Source organism: Channa argus, chromosome 4, assembly GCF_033026475.1.
Source record: "Channa argus isolate prfri chromosome 4, Channa argus male v1.0, whole genome shotgun sequence".
Classification (NCBI taxonomy): Eukaryota; Metazoa; Chordata; class Actinopteri; order Anabantiformes; family Channidae; genus Channa; species Channa argus.
In genome coordinates, this window is record NC_090200.1 from 28592853 (window position 1) to 28614247 (window position 21395).

The window sequence follows — 21395 nt, forward strand, 5'->3', positions numbered from 1 at the left end:
CCATTATTGCACCAAACTATTAAAATATAGTGAACCACACTGTTGCACTGGGTAACAAGTTCCTTCATTAGACCCACACAAGCAAGTCTGCTAACACAAATACTCTGCAGAGCACCAAAAGTAGCATTTCCTCCTGGGTCTGATAGTCAACAGCTGTTAAAAAAGGCAAAGATTGTGAATGACAATATTCTACTTACATTTTTACAGAGACAGTAAAACAAGAAATTATCAGGTTTTAGATGTTAAAATATGTCAGCAGCACCATCATGAAAGGCATGACCCACAACAGACTCTGAACCAACTAAACTGCCTTTCTACAGGAAGCTTCTGGAAGCATTACCACACATGGACAGAGCACCACAGGACCGCATGCATGTGGAAGCTCAGCAGACTGCAGGGCAGCACAAGTCTCATGATAACAGGAACTCCACTTAAGATGGCAGTGTCCACTGCTTGAACTAAGAGACAGGAGTTGTACATTTTTAGCAGATGTCCACCAGAGCAGCAGTGGGCCTATGGGAGTTGGTACAACAACTTAAGAACGTGTGTCTGGTGTCTGTCTCACAATCGCAGAAACCATGAAAGATGAGAGGGCTCATTTTTGTGATTGCTGCGGCTACAGATGCCTGATTTTCTAAAAAATAATTAACAGGGGTTGGGTTGAATTGTTGTGATCGCAACAATGCAAATACCAGGAGGGAGAAGTGAAGTATTTGCATGAGAGGAGGAGGGAAATTAAGAAAGCTCTATCAAACTTTTAATCTGCTGTGTGCCAGGATTATTTTTTTCTGCATGAATGAAAGTAAATGGGGACACAGTTGTGGACTGAACAAAGACTATTTGCATGCTCTGTTGATGCACCATGCTTTAGTTAATTGACGATTAACATCACTAATATACAGTTAAATCATCTACAACTGCATCATAGGAGATTGTTACAGTCAGTCACCCCTCCCCAAAGCTACATTGCATTATCAACTGTCAGCGGACCAGGCAAGTTTTGTCAGCTGTTGCCTGGAACTTTCGACATTTTGAAGTTCATATACAACAAATACGTTACCTTGACAACATGTTTGTCCTTTGGTAATAGTCTTTTAACCAAAAATTACCTCTCATATAAATAAAAGACATAGTTAATACATAGGAACATTCTGGTGTGTTTTTTTTATAAGGCATAGGCCCTGACTAACTATGTCCTTTGAAAGTTATGAATGGTTGTCTATGTATGTCTCTCTGTGTTAGCCCTGAGATAGACTGGAGACCAGGGTGTCCAGGGTGTACCCAGTCTTTTGCCCAATTACAGCTGTTATAGGCTTCAGCCGCTCCGCCCCCTCCTAAACAGAATAAGTGGTTATAGATAGTGGATAACTGCTGCAGAAAACAGCATTTTGTTATTTCCATATCATTGCTTGCACATCAAAAGCACACACAAAAAAGCACACACAAAAAAGCAGATGGCTGACAGAAATATAATCAACACACCTATTTTCTCATGCACTTTGCTTATCCATGCATAGGCTCACACACATAATCTAGACTTTGTACTAAGGGTCTCACAGGATAAAGTCTTGATAATCTCTGGACTGTCTCATTTGGACACATGTGTCCAACACACTCCTTGGACACACACACCACCTCCAGGTAAAGTCTGGAGATGATCAGGATTCCAGAGCATCCATGAAAAAGACTTAAATTAAGATATCCTGAGATCTGATTGATAGAGCTGTAATTTACATAAAATTTGAATCATGATATGATCACACCAAACTGTGAGCTGACTGAATTTTTACATCACCATGATCAGGTCAGTGTCCCTGCACTGCTAATTTCCCCAGAAAGATAACAGGATTCAGGACGCAACTTAGTGAAGCTACTATTTATATGTAATGACTGCATTTCATTATAAGGAAAGTTAAACGACCCCACAGGAATGAGGATGAAATTAGTTTCCAACGAGCACAACTCTGTCTGTTGCAACAAAGAAACAGCAGCAACAAAACGCCTGGAAACATTTGGGCAATCCACAGATAAACAAAACTAAAAATGTCGGTATTAAAACTGAAAATTCAAGGTAAAAAAAAAATTAAATGTTGTCATTCAACACTTTGTGGAGTCCCTTCCTATGTTAAGAGCCTGCTTATCTTTTACATTATGAGCTCCAAAAGAAGCAGAGAGGGACCATGTTTCCTTGTTGTAATTATGTGTTTTACAACTGAATGCTGACTCTGGCTGTTCTTTTACAGAGAAGTACAGCGAGAGGCTGCAGACTAACTCAGCTGGCCAGAAGTTATGTCTGGTATGGAAGGAATGAGCCAGAGAAAGGAAAGAGACAGAAACATAAAGGGAAAAAAGGGGGTGAGAGGGGAGGAGATAGAGAAAAGGAGCAGAGGAGAAGCAGCTGCTAATCCAAATCAACCTCCTTCTTTCAGCTGATGCACAACAGCCAATGCGCTCAGCTGCACACAAAGCTACAGTGTCACTCACTTCCACCGGCTGCACACATGAAGTGGCAGCAGGCTCTGCTGCTATCACAACAACCCGCTGCAGCTTCAGCAGAGCTGCTCGCAGTAAAGAGCAGGTGATTCTCAACCTGCAGTAATAGATTTTAACTTCTCGCCATGTTATTTCAGCTGTATTCTGTTACATTTTGTTTTCAAGCCACAATAGCACAAAGAGTGCTGGTTCTGAATATTGCAGCTAGAATCTCTACTAATTACAGACATATCATTTTTTCCCCTTCACTGTGGTCACTAGTTTCAGACTTTAAGGTGAAGACTGAAGATAAGACGTGAGACTATCACAAAACTACTGTGATACTGAAGACATCACAAAAACCTCATTAAAAGCATTCTTGCAGGTTTCTTGTGCAGAGATCTAACCTACCATGCAAAGTAAAACCACAAACTTCCTCAAGCATTTACAAAAAAACAACACTAGAACTCACTAACTCAAGAAAGATGCACATGCTGTTAGGAAGGCAACACTGTGTTAAGGAGAGTAGAATCAGATGTCCTTATGAGATAAGCACATTTTGTAAAAGATAAGAGGCCAAGCTTTTTATGTGGCAAATGTGTGGCGTATGGTAACATTGACTCCATTCACATGTACTTAAGTTACTTAAGTTAACCAGGTTACTGGAAATCTTTGTGTATACATGCAGCAGACGAGTACAATTTCTGGTAGTATAGTACGATCATCTTAATCATTTTGGAAACATGTTTAAAAATTTTGATTGTTCAGTGACAAAAAATTAAACCAGATTTCCTGTATACATGACTGTTCAGTTAAATCAGCTGTTCCAAGAAAGCTGGCGGTAACCTGATAACTTAAATGTAGGTAAATTACTGCAGTCCGTGCATTTATACATGGACTTATGTAGGCAGGTTACAGTCAGCTTTCTCAGGAAATCTAGTTTCTGAAATCGGGGTAGAGGATAAGTGAAAACTGGTTTCCCCGGGTAGATTTCAGTCACAGAACGCAGATACTTGTGCTGATACATGCATACATAAACCCAATGAACATAGATCATTGACGGGCGATGCTGCTTCATTTTTAAAACACAGTCTCCCTTAAGTTGGAAAGAAAGTTTAACGCAAAATGCCTCGTAAGACTCTAAATAAGTCACCTTCCACGCAGATTTATCAGATTCTAACAGTTAATGTTGTGGATCAACTGCATGTTTCTCCCACTTTTCTCCCCCTATGCTGTCACTCTCTGGTGACACAAACATACACACACACCAAAGTCAGAAAGCAGCGTTTTCTGTTACAATAGCTGTAGCTCAGTTGGTAAAGGCAGTTGTGCACGGACCATAGGGGTTTGATCCCCGGTCCCGGCTATATGTCGAAGTGTCTTTGGGCAAGACAATGAACCCCCAACAGCCCTTTTCCTTCCCCAGCTGGCATCCTGCGTAAAAACGGCCAAATCAACATGCAGACAATGAACCGCTGTGGCGACCCAAAACAGTTCAAATCTGTGTGTCAGGCTTCCAAAATAAGTCAAATGTGGAAGAGAGATGAGGTCACTCTGCTGCTGCATTTATATGCAGATTTCCACTAACCAGGTTACTTAGGTAAATGTAAACATTAATCCCCCATAATACGAAAAAGCTGATTTCTCCAAGTACCCTGGTTTTTTAATGCATGTAAACGCAGTCAATGACAACACAACTTGTGGTAAACAAAACAAATACTGAAGTGTGTATATTAGCTATAAAGTTCCTATTTCTTTATGCTTTTATAGGTTCATGCCAAAATAATTCTAAATAGCAGAAGAACAAAACAGTCTCAGCTTCACTCTTTTTTCTATCTGTGGTGTTGAACCAGAAGGTTTCTACACATTGCTAGTCACATTGTGTGAGAACAGCTCCACTGAAACACACGAGGGATTAGCTGTAGTAGCTTATTGTGCTGGATAGAAATTTGTGTGATGTGAACTTTGGAACTCTGTAGCCTTAGAAACTTTCCAGTAGCTGTGCATGCATAGGAGTTCAGAGCATAGTAGTGGTAGGATCCTCCAGAGGAAGTAAAGCGGCTGTTGCCTAATGAAGGACACTGATGAGGCAAGAGAATGAAACGGATTCTTCGCTTTTCTACCACCTGACTGATGGGTTGACGATCGACTGAACTCCAGGGAAGAATTAATGAAGCAGAAGTGTTTGTTTTGCTTGCACAAACATTAACAAACAATGTGCAAAAGAATGAGTCACCACTGCGGAGTCACTCGGGCATCCATGGGTTGTTGAGGCCTGTGCTTGAAAATGTGCTGTGTGTTTAAATTTCTCATAGATTGTGAAAGCCCAGATTTTTTTTATTCTGCCTACCCACACAAAAAAAATGGTTTCACTAATAGCCTGATCATTTGTGATGCCCATGTCAAGAAGGTACAGGCTGAAGTGGTGCAGCTGCCCTCTGCACAGCACGTTACTCCCTCAAAAGCCTTAAGGCTGTTAAGGCTGACAGAAAGACTGTGCCAGGTAATTACTGTTGCGCGTATAATTACACAAACACACACACACACACACCAAATTCCACAGGGATGCGATTAGTGGCATCCCCCTAGGATATGACTCATCAGATCTCCCTGCAGCCCTTTGGGGCCGTGTAATTATCACTAATGAAAGATAGCTGCTGACAAAGCCAACTGTTCTGGACAAAGACCAACCATACAGTAAAACTTCAACGGCACCAAAGTGGTAAAGCACCAAAAAAAAAAAAAGAAAAGATAAGTATTTTATTTGCCTAGTTACACACTTCGCCAGTGTCATGTAACAGACACTTCTGTCATGTCTTTTCAACAAAATTAATGAAACATGAGCAGAAGGCTGGGGTTAACATTTTCCCATCTAATAATTATCATTCCACTGGGGATTTCTTTGCATGATCTGTTCATCTTTACTAGATTTTCTGTCTTTGTCTGTCTGCCTATGAGACTGAAATCAGTTCTTAGTAGAGATAGATACTCAAGTCCCACATAAACAGAGGTCTGATCTGACTCACAACTTATCACTAAAGGATTCCATACTTGACTTGGACCTGGGAATAATGACTAATGAACATTTTGATAAGGCACTGTAGGTGGATCAGGTGGATCAGACTGTGACATGTTAAATTCAGCCAAATTCTACACACCAAGATGGTTCATCTGCTAACAAAGCCTGTGAGCATCCTGTCACACAGTCAAGCAATTCAAATAACACATAAAGAGCCAAATGGACAAGAATTACAGCGATTCAGTGATCAGTGGTGGACTTTGATCAGGGTTTTGTTCCAAACTTGTATCCAGACTGCAACATGCATGACATTAAGGGCCTAATCAGCCAGAACAAGCTTTAGGTTTACAAACCCAAGACACGTCATGCTGCCGTTTTTTTATGTAGGAATGTTGGAATGACTATCATCATTTCTGTGAACGTCTGCAAAATGGAGGTGGCTCTGTTTAATAGTGAGACATCATCATCACATAGCCAATCTTTGTTGTAATAAGGATTTCTCATGCATTAGAAAAAAGTAAGTTATTTGGCAGCTATTAACACTGGCATCAGCATGACACCTCTTAAGAGGAAGAAACCATGGGACACTCAGCAAAAAAAAAGTACTATTTTTCTCTAAAACTTCGGGGACAAAAGAAGATGAGGAAGAGGTAAGGAAAATGAAAGAAACTGTGAGGCAGAAAATGAGGGGGACTCCAGTGTCACAGGAATACAGGTTCTGGGACAAACACAAGCTGCAGGCAAACCAGAGAATAGATGCAAACATCTGGCTGGGACCCTGAGTAGGTACAGAACCAGATATAGCCCATGGTTCACAGATTCAAAATCAAATTTTAAAGAGGAATTCATGATGGCTTTTAGCTATGTAAATCTATGCCAAAATTTTAAATTTACTAGACAAATTTTCATTAGGTGAAAACAGACCTCAGGAATGGGATGCATGAAGAGCACTTGGGAGCACGTAGGTGAATATCAATAAACAGGCCTGTTGTGGAATCAAAGTAAACAAAGTAAAGTGAGGCTGGAGTTGGGGGGGGGGGGGGTTAAATTGTGATACTGAACCATTTTATATTGGCCCAACTTTGGTTGTGAACATCCATCCTGGAAGGTGGAGCCAAAAAGCCAGCTGTGATAAGGAGGTCAGGCTTTTTGCAGATTTATTGCTGCATTTTCTTTTCATTGATTTTCCACTGTGGTCCAAATTAGTCTGTAACCAGTTTGAGTAAAACCTGTCCTTTTGCCTGCAGGGATCATCTCCACATGTAGTTCAGGATAAACACTTTGCCAGGTTGTAACCTCCCTAATGCAACAACAAGGGGGCACAAGCCAGTGTCTTCTTGTGCAAGTCCCAAGTCAGAAAAATTCAGAGGGTTGTGTCAGGAAGGGCATCTGACGTAAAACACATGCAAAAGTAAAACATGCGAATCATGACTTCCACACTAAACTCTCACTGCCTCTCACCCAATGAGAATGAATGTATGTTCATTTCAAATTAATAATTTCATTGATCAACTAACAATATAAAAAGTAAGGGCTGTACAGTGTTGCAGCAATAATCTCTGTTATCAAACTAACCAGTTTGTTAAGCAGCAAGCTACCTGCTACCGGAAAGGTAAAAGTGTTGATACAAGATTTGGTGAGGCTCCATCTAGTTTTCTTAATACTTGTAATATGTTAAAACTAAATTAGGTTCAGGCTTAATGGGAGACTTAATAAGCAATACTGTTTAATTTAATTCATCATACATCATTCTTTGGTTTTCTGAAAAATGTCAGTTTTTCTTACGTGAACAGAGATTTTCTATCTGATCATCCAACATTCTGTTTGGACAGACTATAAATCGCACTTAATGACTTTTTGGCTCTTCCTCAGTCAGTGGTGGCATGTTTTCACATCTGACTCTTTGTTGTCATGTGATAGAAACAAATATGTTAATAATCAGTTAACTTATCAATTATTTCTTTGATTACACAGACCGTTATTAAATGAAACATTTTATTGTAATTACTAAACATGTTTCCTCAAGCAGTACTAAAATTGTTTGCCTTCACAGTTTAATCCGATTATGGATATCTATGGTCACGACAAAAATCATATAACTGGAAATGAATGTTCTTATTTAAGATAATTGTTGCTTCTCCAAATTAAGAGAGAATCTGTGCACATTTACCCACGTGGCACAGCAGCTTGAAACCTGTATCTTCTGTTGACTTATTAATGTAAATCTTTTTGCATAACAAAATTATACTCGGCAGTAAAACCATTCTCTCCTTAGAATGATACTGGTACATGCAGTAGCTTTTCTGCAGTCAATTGTCTATCACAGGGGTATTTTAGTTTACTTTTGCATATAAAAGAAATAGATCCCCTTATAGTAACCCACTAACATTTCAATTGATATTGTGGAATTTATAATTTTTCATTATTAACGCACCTTATAAGTTTATTAGCTCTCCACCACGTCACCCAGGTTTAGGGACATTCCTTTAGCTATGCATGTCCCTTTAATTATCTCCTGAGTTTAAACTGAGATCATTCTTAAATAAGAACATCCTTGTTTCGATATTTTCATTAGACAAAAGAGTTACACTGGTTTGAAATGTGGATTTTCTTTAGACTTAACAGCAAAAGACAGTCAATGTTAAGCAATACCATACCCACAATTTTCCAAAGCATGACATTAGCTTAATTATCTAACTGATAATTTAACTTCTTTTCACTACATCATCACATCAGAAAGCCTGTTCGGGTTCACACTGGGGGCTTTAAGATGTAGCTGAAGACAAAAGGCTGTTGAGCATCACAGCTTTAAACCCCAAGGAGATCACCAAATGTTGCAAAAAAAATCCAAGCTCAGAAGACATGGTAACAAAGACAGTATGAGTCAACAGTAAAACATCCAACACTGGTGAGCCTCCGCATATTGCATACTACTGCTCACTCAACAGTGACAGAGAGGTGTGGACAGTGCTTCAAGTCTTTTTGGCCTTTAAAGAACCCAAGATATGGGAGATAACAGAGCTATAAATAAATAGTGCTCGACAGCCAACATGTTCTCATGTGGTTTATACCTCCTCAAAGAAAAAGGAAAAACATCTTCTGTCTGTCTAAATGTCTGGCAATCCCAATGTTATTGTTCAGACCAGTCTGTAAAGGAACTGTACAGCATGTCAGTGTGAGAGAAAATTTTCCTTCAAATGCAAAAGCAGCAGACCTTCTGTCTGCACTGTCTTTAGACCAGAGCTTCATCAGGGAACACATAGGAGAAGAGTAGTCTCAGATTCTTGCTCATTAGATTCCTGACCACTGTGTGTATGTTCTGTAAGGTTGATTTGCATTGAGTCATTCCTTTGTGCTTTTATGTAAATTCAGTTGCTGAGCTGAGTGGTTAAAAGAAAGCCTTTTCAATCTGACTGACCCACACATGAGTGTAGTTCTGTTCTGCTCTGCATGTTTCTCTGTTTTGCTGATTAAACTCACCATAACCAAGCCTGTGAGCTGCCTTTAGCCTACTAAACTTGCCTTACAGTTTTTGCCATGACAAAATTTGGTTTCAGAGAAGTGGGATGGACGCGTGGTCTGGACAGCGCCCCAAATAACAGCTGATTCCTCCCTATGGTTGAGACGCTGTCCTCCTGAGGAGCCAGACCACCGATCCAATCCAGGAGCAATACGGACCATAATACGAAGGTGAATAGCAAAGGAGAAACATGAGCAGAACAGAACAAGGTAAGAGAGCTCTATGCCCTACTAGGTTGGGTAGGTGACAAGACGTTGTCATTGTAGTTGAACCGTTGTGTTACTGAATACCGATGTATGCAGCGCAGTGAAATCTGAGTCACACGAGTAAAGATAGCACTTAATAACAGGCTACAAGAGAAATAGTACTGGGTACTAAGAGAAGTGAGCGCCTGGCCTGGGCAAAGTTTACCAATTGTATTGTGACCATCGTGTGGAGAAATTGAGTGTGTGGAGAGCATGCAAGTCTTTGTCCAAAATGTTCTAACAATGTCTGAGCTTGTATGAGTTTCATAAGGTGATTCCAGGTCTGGACTCTGCTCCTCCACTCTCTCCCCGACCATGCCAGAGCCAACAGTGAATGGAGAGGAGACCAAAGCCAGCACTCCTCCATCAACATTAGCTTAACTATACAACACACCATGTCCAGGTTCAGGACCAACCAAAGAACTTGTGGCGAAGAACAAGAAAGGGGATGTAGCAAAGAATGAAGACGTTGCTGTGTCCAAGAAGCCTGTTTTCAGTGTACATTCTTATTAGTCTAAGCTATTCCCAGACCTTTGCTATTTAGTTGAAAAAAAAATCATGATGTGATCCTTAAGTTGATTCAGGAGCTACAAGATCTAGTCTGACTCATTCAGTCAGCGGTAGATCATATTTTTTTTTGTGTGTTTTAGAAAGAAAAAAAAAATCACTCTGTTCCTCTAAAATTCAGATAGTTTATATACATTCACAATGTGCATATGAGTGGTAACTTGTTGATAACCAATTGTTGATGTTAAAGAACAGCTTACAGACTTTACGCGCGCACACAGCACACATTCAAAAACTTTTAGGCATCATCAAACACTGCAAAGCACATGTACAAGTGGGGCCAGAAGGACAATATGAAAGACGGTGATAAGGAAATAATGGGAAATTGGACAAATGTGGTCTGAGAGCTGTTGCAGCAGAGAAAGCTGTGTTAGCGTCATGTGATGAGGTTAGCCGTTCTGATATATTGCTTGAAAAGCCTAACATAGCTGGGATGTTGTGTTGAGCCCTGCTGCTCTTCTGCCTGCAGTGGAGGATGGAGATCCTCATGGCTACACTGATTTACTGGAAACCATCTTTACTCCCAGACCTGATGTTGAAAACACTGGTACTGAATGCTGACATGGAGTTATGTGTTGATAATTTTGATTCCTTGAGATGTCAAAATTGGCAGAAGTGAAGTTGGGTTTGCAGTTTTATGAGAGGGTTAATGGTAGGGCTCCCATCTAGCCTGTCTGCACAAGCTGGTGAGCTGTTGGCTCTTACTGAGACCTATAAACTGGCCAGTAACATGAATGTTTATGAATGAATGTTTAGACTGACTATCGTTGTCTCTGGAGACAAAGGAATTTTACAACATCAGCCAGAACACTAATTGCACATTTTCTTGTTGCAGATCTTTAGATGCGATCCTGTTGCCTACAAAATTTCGGTTATGGAATGTGACATTAACATTAGCAAAACAATCGGATTTCTGCAGGAAATTCAGCAGCCATGGTGGGACTAATGTTTTAGCTTACTCAACTTTCGGAGAGAGTTGACAGCTGAGGGGGTTGAGTTCACAGAAACTAAATCTACAAACCATGCAGTCACTAGTAAGCATACCTACAAATCTTTGTGAAGAAATTAGGTGCAACACTAATTTGTATTTTCATTTGAATGCAATGCTAGCTCATGGTAAAGATCACATTTGCATAGGGGGGGATGTGTGCATATGTTAACACTTACCAGTAAAGCAAGGGTTTACACAAGATTCTTTCCAGCACATGGAGCTGAGTACTGCAGGAGATAAATTGTGCAGAAAAGAACGCCTCTGGTGCCTTTAAAATGTTATTGCAAGGCCAGCCCCACCTGATGAGCTTAAAACATTGGATGATCGACTTGATTGAGCTATGTCTGAATACATGTCAGAAATAGATATTGACTGACTATAGTTTGCATGTTTTGCAAGTGGGTTGAGGTTGTTTCCTTCTTTCAGAACAAGATGCATCTACTGTAGCAAATGGCCCTAACAAGACACACTGCCCTTAGGTGAAGTACTGCAGAAGAAAGTTGTTAGTGGCGGTGGTCCTGGGATTGCCATGGGGGTGTTTGGCAATCTGTCAACCTAATATGGGTTTGTTTTATTAAGTGTTGCTACCTTGTCACCCTCAGAGTGCAGGTGTGATAGAATGACCAAATTAAGTATTGTGAATTAACAGGTTTGATCTGAATTTAAGAATTAGCATCAGGTGCTATTCCATATGCAAGTTAAGTCTGTTCCATATAATGTTGGGAACACCTCCTGGCGTGGTACTTATTCAGAACACATAAACTCTGACGAGTTTGTCACGAGGATGTGATTTTTTTTGGCTAATGTGCAAAGCTCTCTCAACTGTTTGTCCCCAGGTGAAAGCAGCCCTGTCCACCCCTGCAGCCATCAGCCTGCACGATCTCAAACCAGGTGACTGAGTGCTCATCAGGGACCACCAGAGGAAACACTGGAGGCAGAGACGTTTCACAGGATCACATCAAGTGCTGACTTCTAATACAGCAATGAAGATGGAGAGACGCATCACGTGGGTCCACACCAGCAACTGCAAGACGAACTCCACGCTGGAATCGGAGGGGGAACTACACCCAGACGTGCACAGACTCGACGTGGATGCAACTGCTGCGGAAGACGACCTACAGGGCACAGACAGTCAAATTTGTCCTCTGAATTGTTTGCCTCGGTGAGGCGGGAGAGATGCTGATTGGGCTTGGCCAACACTTCAAGCTTCAACATACAGTACGTCAAGAAAGGCGAATACAGGAAGGTGACAGAGGCGACATCAAGTAAGTACATCCACTCAGAATGAAGGAGTGGAACCTGAATGTGCATGTTTGTTCTCTTCGCCTCGGTTGCAGCGGTCCTGTGGATGATCGGTGAACTGTGGCACTGTTCAGGGATTGTTCAGTGACTCACCCATGGGAGGTGTTGCTGGACCTGCACTTGCTTGGCCTATATTCTTCCACATGGTCTCTGTTATTGCAACTGACAGAGGCTCATTGGTTACACACAAACAGCAACATCGCAGATGACACATTTGGAAAACTCATGTTGCACCGTCATCCCAAACAACACAGCCATAGATTGGGGCTGGAGGGACTGAGGTCACTGCGACATGACCTGAAAAGACATTCTGGCTATGACGACACCAGCACCTGGGGCTGATTTGACATTGTGTTTGGGAGATAGAAGGCCTTCATTCTAACCCTTTTAATGTATGTTGTTATAGGCAGAACTACACTGATACTGTGTGGGTGTTGCCTTATTCCCTGTGCACATGGACTAATACTTCCTCTGAATCCTTTTACATCTCTAACTTGGAACCTCCATATCACGAGAATGATGACATCAGTATCTAGTCCCTTGTTGTTGTTTGTTGACCTTTTCTTTTCTCCTGTCACTTTTCCACTTACCCCAACTGGTCAAGGCAGATGGCCGCCCACCCTTATCCGACAGTTTCTTACATTCCCAGATTTCCACACGTGATCTGAAACAGTCTCCAGACTCTGAGAAAGTGCGTCAACATAGTTAGGACTTACCAATTTAGAAGTTGACTATTTTTCAAAACTTTTCCAAAACTTTCCCAGGGAAACCTCTCAAAAAGTTCCTGATGAAAATTTTAAGTCCATAAATGTATCTTCAATTGAGGTCCACACACACACACAGTCCAAACACTTTTATACTACATCAATTGCACAATGCTCTACTCAACCTATCACACTATTTCAAATTCTTCCAATTTAGAGGGACAAAGAATATTTTATTAGTAATAAGTTATAACTTCTATTTCCTGTCTCTCTGTAGGCTCTATAGTTCAACTTGTTCTCACCTTTACATCCATTAATCTGGTGGTTTATTACTTCTTTTGTTATTTTACACACAAGTTAAAAAGTGGCCAGCATCTTTGTTTTAGTACAAGAATATGCAAGATTTGGAGTATGTTTGTCTCCAGAACATGCAGTCATTCTTGACCAATCATTCTGTGCCTCTTCTGGACTGTCTTTAACATTGTCAACTGTATAGCCTTTGACAGTCTTTGCTAGTCTTCAGGTGTGTAACAATGTTCTCATACACTTAAAAATTGGACAGTTAACACTTAAACCCTGGTTCCACCAGCTGTCACAGATTTCTAGTCTCTGACAAATGTTTTGCACACACCAAAAGACAGGAAGTTCTAAGTTGGACAACCTCAAATCCAGAAGAATTTCGGAAATTCCTTTGTCCCTCAGCCAAAACAAACATGTTTCTGAACTGCGTTTTGTGAATGGAGCAACTTTTGCTACAAAGAACAAAAAAAAAAAAAAAAAGAAATACTGGATGTCACACACATCATGAACTGAAGTCTATAGAGGTAAAATTATTAAAAGAAGGCAATCTCCAGATAAAGCTGTAGGTAAAGGAGGTCTCCCTCGGTTGTCGTTTGTTTGTCTTAAACATTAAAAATGATTTTAATAATCTTTATAAGAATGACAGTTAGCAACTGGATCTTAAGACTTTAGCACAGCCCAGCTCACAGTTTTACTTGTGTCTTTGTGACTTATCTTAAAACAACTCCAAACCACAGACAGTTTCCCCAACCTACCCCCTAACTGCTCAACCAACTTGAGTGTAACATGGTATCAGGTGGGGTGTTGGGGTACACTGTGTACAAGTTCACAAGGGCAGTACTGGACATCCTTAGCAGAGAATATCTTCCAGTAGAGCAGGAGGAACAAGGCTGAAAAACTGGACAGATGGTAGTCATAGATGGATAGTTGTCCAAAAACTGCATGGTGAATAGTTTAATCCCGTTCTGCCTTTTTGATAGTTTTGGCTATTTACACCAAACTTTAACAAACCCAGCAGAATGCTGCTACAGTGTTCTTATACAGCACTACCAGCATCCCAATATTACAGATATAACTTTTAAACGCAGTAAAACCACAATGAAAATATTGTAGAAATCGGAGGGCCTTTAATTGGCTGCAAACTGTCAGCAAGATCTTTTTCTCTCTACAGATAGGTTTCAGGTTAAGACGGTTTTATAAAATGGTTTTTAATTGTCCTTACATTTTGAACATATTAAAAAGAGCAAGTACCAGGGTCTGATCAATTAACCATGTCAACGGATGGATAACAGTTTGTTCTTTATCAAAGCAGGCTACTACACTTTCTCAGCAACATCAGAGACTTATTTCTAACTGAAATTACTTAAGATAAAGTTGATAAAAGATAAAGATAAAGTTTAAGTTGGTTGTGTGCAATTGTGGGTGATAAGCATCCAATGTTGGAGCACCACTGCAATGGTAAACGGAGTTAAGCCGGAATTATACTTTTGCATGTATGAGAAGATATGCTGGTTGTGTGTAGGAGCCCACTTCAGGGCCTCTGCAAACCTCTGCAACCTACAGTTACCCATAAACCCCCTTCTTCTGTGTAGGTCTGCTTGGAAGTTTACTGACAGAAACATAATTTCACATTTAGCCTTTGCTGCCCCACTCAGGCAAAGAGTAAAGGGACGAAACACCTGTGACCGAGATACTTGCTGAGGTTTCCAAAATACTAATGTGCTAAACCACCAAAACGACATCAAAAAGCAAAACGTTACACCTTAGATGTAATGACTATGGTTTGTGCTTTCATCTCTGTGGTTATCCAACATGCATCTCTTTCAGGTCATTTAACTTTTAAAGTACACTTAGCAATACTTTTTAGGCATTGTTGCCTCTGTTATAGATTACAGAGGGTAAGGCAGATGGCAATGATTGAATAGAGCAGAGAAATGCAACATGCAACAATGTCTCTATCTTAAACCACTTGGAGAGTAAAACAACATGCCCATTTAGCATTTCTAATGTTGTATAATATACAGTACGTGGACACTCAAGAACAGAAAGATAGGATGGACTGTCAGTTTGCTGGTCTGTATGAAAAGAAACAATCTTCATTCCTTCCTGAGCCTTATGAACAGGAAAAGCTGGTATGAATGGAATTGTGACAGTGCTGACCATGCAGCTAAATCTGTGCAGTGGGAGAGAAGGAAACAGCTGGAGACTAAACAGATCAGCAGCCTCTTTCTCATCAGGATGGACAGACATCCAAATAGACTTGGATTTAAAGGTTTTTTTGTTCTTCAGGTTTTGTGCTCCTGCACAAACACTACAGTACAGGGCCAAGTATCACTTTTAATGCAAAACAGAGTGTCAATACAGAGGACACTGCAAGGGCAATGTAGCCATGTTCATACATAGTGCCTAAGTTATTAAACACATGACTACTACTACAATGATCAGCCACAACATTAATAATAGTGATCCTAATGTTATGAAGCACAAGGCTCAACATGGCCACTCTGAGAAGTCTGCAGCTACACAGCCCCATATACCCCATTGTTTCCTCTGTAATGGTACAGGCATGGCGAGTCGCCATGCTGAGAAGACACCCCATAATGCTTATGCTTACAAAATAAAATACGTTTCGATAATTGGAATAATTAGAAATTGTCATTTGTGTTTGGGAGTATCTGTCATGTGCCTCTGATGAAAACTGCTTTGAATTTGATTTCATATTAAAAACAAGGTTTAAGGAAAAAAGGAGTTATCTTCACTATATCATCACCCAGGCATCTCCTGGTTAAGTAAGTTTGTTTCTGCAATATCACTATATTATCAAAAGTCTTTCACCTTTAACACGTTACAAGATATGATGTGTCAGTAACCAGCGTTGCATATGTATTGGTGACACAGTTATAGAGGCTATGGCTCAAACAGGAGCTGCAGGTTCCAATTTGTTGACCTCATAGGTTTAAAACAAAGATTTAAATGGAAAGTCTTTTGGCAATATATATTTTATTCATTTCTAAACAAAGACAGATTTTCACTCTCAATAGGTGAAAACAGACATCAGGAAAGAAATGCAATTAGAGCACTTGGGAGCCTGTAGGAGAATAATAATAAATGTGCCTCTTGTTGGGGAATTTCCATACAGTGATGCTATAGTGACTTATTTTTTTCAATGCCAAGACAAATTGAGGGCATCAATGAGTCGTGATGGGTCTATATTCAAAATGCAGTCTGCACATACTTTAGAGTTTAATATAGTTTATTTGATCTATTTAATTAGGTGGATGTTTATATTTTTATTTTGATTTATTTACTTTTCTTAAAGAATTTGTATGTTTGTTCTATCTTTTTCTATTAGGAAATACTGACCTGACATACAAGCCCCCCTACAAGGTAGTACATGCCAGCAAATCCTCTTGCCATCTTGCGTAAAACATTTTTGAGGGGAACAACTGGATAGAGTGGTTTGCAAAGCAAGTAGAAGTACACAAACTCGATGCTCAACTAAAATTGAAGCGTTATGCAAAAAAAAAAAAAAAAAAGCAGTACTTAAACTTAGTAGTAATAAAGTAGTAAAAGTAGTAAAATTACAATGGTAAAAGATTGGACACTTGACTGGACAGTTGACAAGTCACACAAGAGAACAGCCTGGCTGAACCTTCTGAATTATGAGGGCATGGTTGTATCATTTGATTTAAGTATACTTCAGCTTCTGTAAAACAAAGTTCTGTTCTGGTGTGCACATATCTGGCTGCCAGTGGAACTAGCAAACTGGCTTGATTTCAATGCTGACTTAACAGGATGAATGCAGAGGTAAACAGAAGTATTCTGTGCCCTCAGACAAATGCACCAAACTTACTGGAGAACGAACTCAATTAGCAGGAAAACTATAAAACTAAATATCTGACCAATGGGAAAAGATTTCAGGGAAACAACGTGAAAAATCCTCAACTAGTTGAGTCAATTTTGTGATTTGACTGAGTTGCATTTCACTTGCTGAATACTAGCACTGAAAAATCAATTATTTTCAAATTACTACAGCATTTTAACAGAGTGTAATTTTCATCTAAATGCAATTTTGTCAGCATTTTTTAATGCTACCAATACTAAGGAATAAGTGATGTAAATACATGCCCCTGCAGACTTTGTGTGAAACCTGCAGAGGAAGTATGTGAATGGGGATGAAGAAAGTTCAACAAACAACCAAGATGCACAGTAGGACAGGTGTCCTTGACAACATATGCAAGTGGATCAAAAGGCCACTTAAATTACTGGTATGATGGGCGAGTTTATAGGAAAAGGCATGATGTCCCTGGCCACATTGAGGATGACCAGGGCACTATGCATAAAAAGTGCTCCTATACTATTTTAAAACCAACTCAAAACGAAGTGAAAACATGTTATTCATGTACATTATTCTAGTAGCCATGACTTATTTCACATTGAAAGTGCTGCAGCAAAGAGCCTGAAGAACAAGAAAGTATATGTATCTATCCACACCCTTGCATCTGGGCTATATCTGCTGGTGTTACCTCAAACAGGAGCACCTGTGTTTCCTTTTCTAAGCTTCCTGCTTTCTCTCCGCTTTGTGTAAACTTCTGCTTTTCATCCGTTCTTCATAATATAAGCTATGTTGGTGGGCTTGTTAAAGGAAGTTAACATGTTTAACCTCAACCTTGTTGATTTCTGACTTTTTGACCTCTTTCTATTGGAGTTTATACACGTTTAAAAAAAAGTTTCCAAAGAAGTTGAAATGCTGTTTAAAATGTAAATAAAAACAGAATGCATGGACATAATTTAGGCCTGCCTTTGTCACCCACACTATCATGGATTCCAGGTTTTGGAATGTGTGCTGCTAACAAGTCAAATGGTCCCAGTGTTGATGACTTCTAAAAAGAATTTAAAATTTTGAGTCATCACACCACAGGACAGTTTTTTACATTCTGGCATTCTTATCTGTTTTTTGTTGTTGTTGTTTTGGTTGTTTGTTTTTTTTAACTGTACTCTTTAGTTCTTTCTTAGACTAAATTGAAATCATTCAGAGACAATGCACAAACATTGCACACAGTCAATACAACAATTTGCAATGTCCTGAAAAAGAAAGAAAACCACTGTTGTACTCAGCAACATACACAGGATGGCTTTGTGAGAACCATCAGAAGAAACCCAAAAAAACAACATTAAGATCAGCAGAACCCTCCACAGAGCAGGGTGAAAGTATCACAATCCACCATTTGAGTTAGCAGTAATACCACAAGATGCATGCAGAGATAATCTACAGAAGTTTTGGATCAAGGTTTTATGGACTGTAGAGACCAAGGTGAACCTCTACCAAAGTGATGGTAAGTATGGAAGAAGAAAAGATCTGCTTAGGATCTAAACTAAAAGCTCATATTTGAAGCATAGTGAAGATAGTGTCATGGTTTGGATTGCATAGCTATTTGTGGAATAAGCTCACTAATCTTTGCTGACTACTGAGTGCAAGTCATGATGATAGCAGCAGAATTAATTCAGAGGTTAACAGAAACATTTTGCCTGCAAATTTACAGAGAAATGCAACTAATGTCTAATGCCTGCGGTAATCATATTGCATCACTTCCTGTTTCTGCACACTCTTGGGTTTCTATCAAAGGATTACAGCTCTCGTTTTAATTTTTTAAAAAGGGATATCTTCACAAAACAATTAATACTTGAGTCGTGACATACGCTTGTTATTACACAAGCACTTGATCTTGTAAAACATAACTAGCTAACGTTTACTAATTCCACATTTTACCTATTTTAGCTCCGCTAGCTTAGCAGTTATCCGTTAGCAATGGCTTCTCTGTGTCCCTCTGTCTCTCCTTCTCTCAATTGTTTGGTCTGTCTCAAGTTCAGTTTTTCCTCTGCCTTCTTTAGTGATAATGGTATATGTAACAAGTGTAAGGTTTCTGCAGCTTTGGAGGCGAGGTTCACGGAATAGAAGCGCGGCTCCGCACCATGGAAAATAATCCAGCTAGTCAGGGACCGGTAGCTGGTGCAGGCCAACCTGCCTGCCAAACTTTTGGGTTCTCTCTTTACATTCTGTAAAGCGCCTTGAGAGGACTTTGTTGTGAATTGGTGCTATATCAATAAAGTTTAATTGAATTGAATTATTGTGGAGGAGCTTTATTGTACAGCAAGGTTTTAGACTAACCAGGTCCATGACCTGACCTTTATTCAATTAAACATGTATTGTACCTGCTGAAGAAAAGACTAAAGGCAGACCACCCTAAAATAAGCAGCAACTTAAGGAGGATGCAGTAAAAGCAAATCCAAAGAAGAAATCAACAATTTGGTGTCATGTCAATCACAGGCTTGATGTAGTTAGCGCAAACAAGGGATTTACAACCCTTAAATACATTTATGTTAAAGCTAGTTTAATCATTTTGGAGATGGTAGAAAGTGGGATTTGATACAAAAGGTGCTGTCTTCTATAGCGAACATGAAGTGTGTTACACCATGTTAATGGTTGAGGCACAGGCAACATATTGTGATACTGCATAATCAGTCTGGTAATCTGTGCCTTATACAATGGTTACCTGAACACCTTTTACCTAAGTACAAGGCTTTTGTTTTGTTTCATTAAAACGTTCACATTTGACAAAAGAAAGAAAGAAAGAGAGAAAGGGAGAGGGAAAGAAATGAGGCCCTAAAGGGATAAATTAAATTGCCTTGCTAGGCAGCACTATTCAGACAACTTAACAACAATAACTCAAGAAGACCCATGTGACTTTGCAGCCCAGGACTGGCCAGATGACTGACCCTCATACTCTACCTCCACTCATACACCAAATCACTTTGAAAAATTTCCAAACTTAAAGCTCATTAACAGTCTTGCAGTGGTTGGGGGCAAGGTCTTCATGCTAACAAAAAGGCAAACTGAGAGCACAGTCATAGTCACAAGTGTCAGCTGACACACGCTTCTTAATGTGTTAAAGTTTGCTTTTATTTTTACTTGTGCTAAATGAGTTTTGAAGTGATGTTACACTTTAAAGCTCAGAACCTCAGGAATGTAACAGATGTAAACCACTTTAAGATTCTAGTATCAAAGCAAGTTTAATATTGGTTCAATGTTATTAAGGATAAAATAAAAAGCTAAATGTGAATTTTCATATCTTTTTCTCATTGTGTTTTGTCATATATACATGCTTGATCGCAGTGTAATCCTTTGACTTTAAAGATGTAAATGCACCACATATTTAATCCTACAACATATTGGCCTTTATAAAAGTCCATAAAACCACGGTAATTGCATTGCAATTCTCTATAGTAGTTTATCACATCTTTATTGTTTAATGTATTTAGGTGTACTGCAAATATCTGCAAATAAAAGCCAGAATTTTGAACTTTCATTTGATAACCCAAATGCCTTCAGTGAACAGCAAGAACTAATGTATTAGTCTTGACTTTCCAATAGTTTTGGAAGGATTTTTATGGGTTCTTTTTCCATGGTTGAGTTTGAGGATGCAGAAACAAGTTGTTCTTGAGCCCATGCAATGATTTCCACTATCATGAACAACAAATGATTTTTATTAAGAAATTAACTCAAGGAAGTATTTGCCCAGTGTTTTACACAGTAACAATTTAAACAACTTCTTAGCCAAACAAAAAATATGCACGTAACCTCTTCAGGCAGGTACAGGTACAGGTAAACAGACCACGTACCCCGCAACTTCATCCCGCAACAGCTAACACAACATAACGTATGTTCACATTCTCCACATCGAAGCAGTTGCAGCTGTCTGGAGCTATGACAGCAATGTAAAGTGTCTCTATTTCCTTGGAGACACCTGCAGGAGTGTTGGCTTTGCTAGTCAACAAAGGGGAGTAATGGCTGTGGCCAAGTGAAAATTTTAAAAAAATTAAGGTCATCAAGTAAACTGGGTAATATGGAAATGTCAGGCATCTCATCTCTCTTCTTCAATTGACTTAGGAGCTTCACATTAAAATAAAGTAACACTGTGTCTCTATAGACTCCTTTTATTGTCACTTAGTGTTTGATGTTGTGCTGTTGGTACGTTCAAGGACAGTAGAGAGTGTAGGTTACCCATTTTTTAGAAGCATTAAAAGCCACATTTGCAGTTACTATGTTTAGGCCTAACTTTGTTGTTATTGCAGCACATCCACTCCTGGTGGTTCACTTTTCATAGGAGAACAGTTATGGTTTCCTTTATGAATGCACACATGGCCCTAGGGGAACCTACCTTTAATTAATTTGTTTCTGAATCATGGTTTTTATTTTCCAATTGTCTCATAAAGA

General features: G+C 39.5%; 1 protein-coding gene across 7 annotated transcripts in view; it reads right to left on the reverse strand.

Moving 5' to 3' along the window:
• akap13 (A-kinase anchoring protein 13) overlaps window positions 1–21395 on the reverse strand; it is a 114131-nt gene that overhangs the window by 91517 nt on the left and 1219 nt on the right. The gene's annotated exons all lie outside the window — the stretch shown is intronic.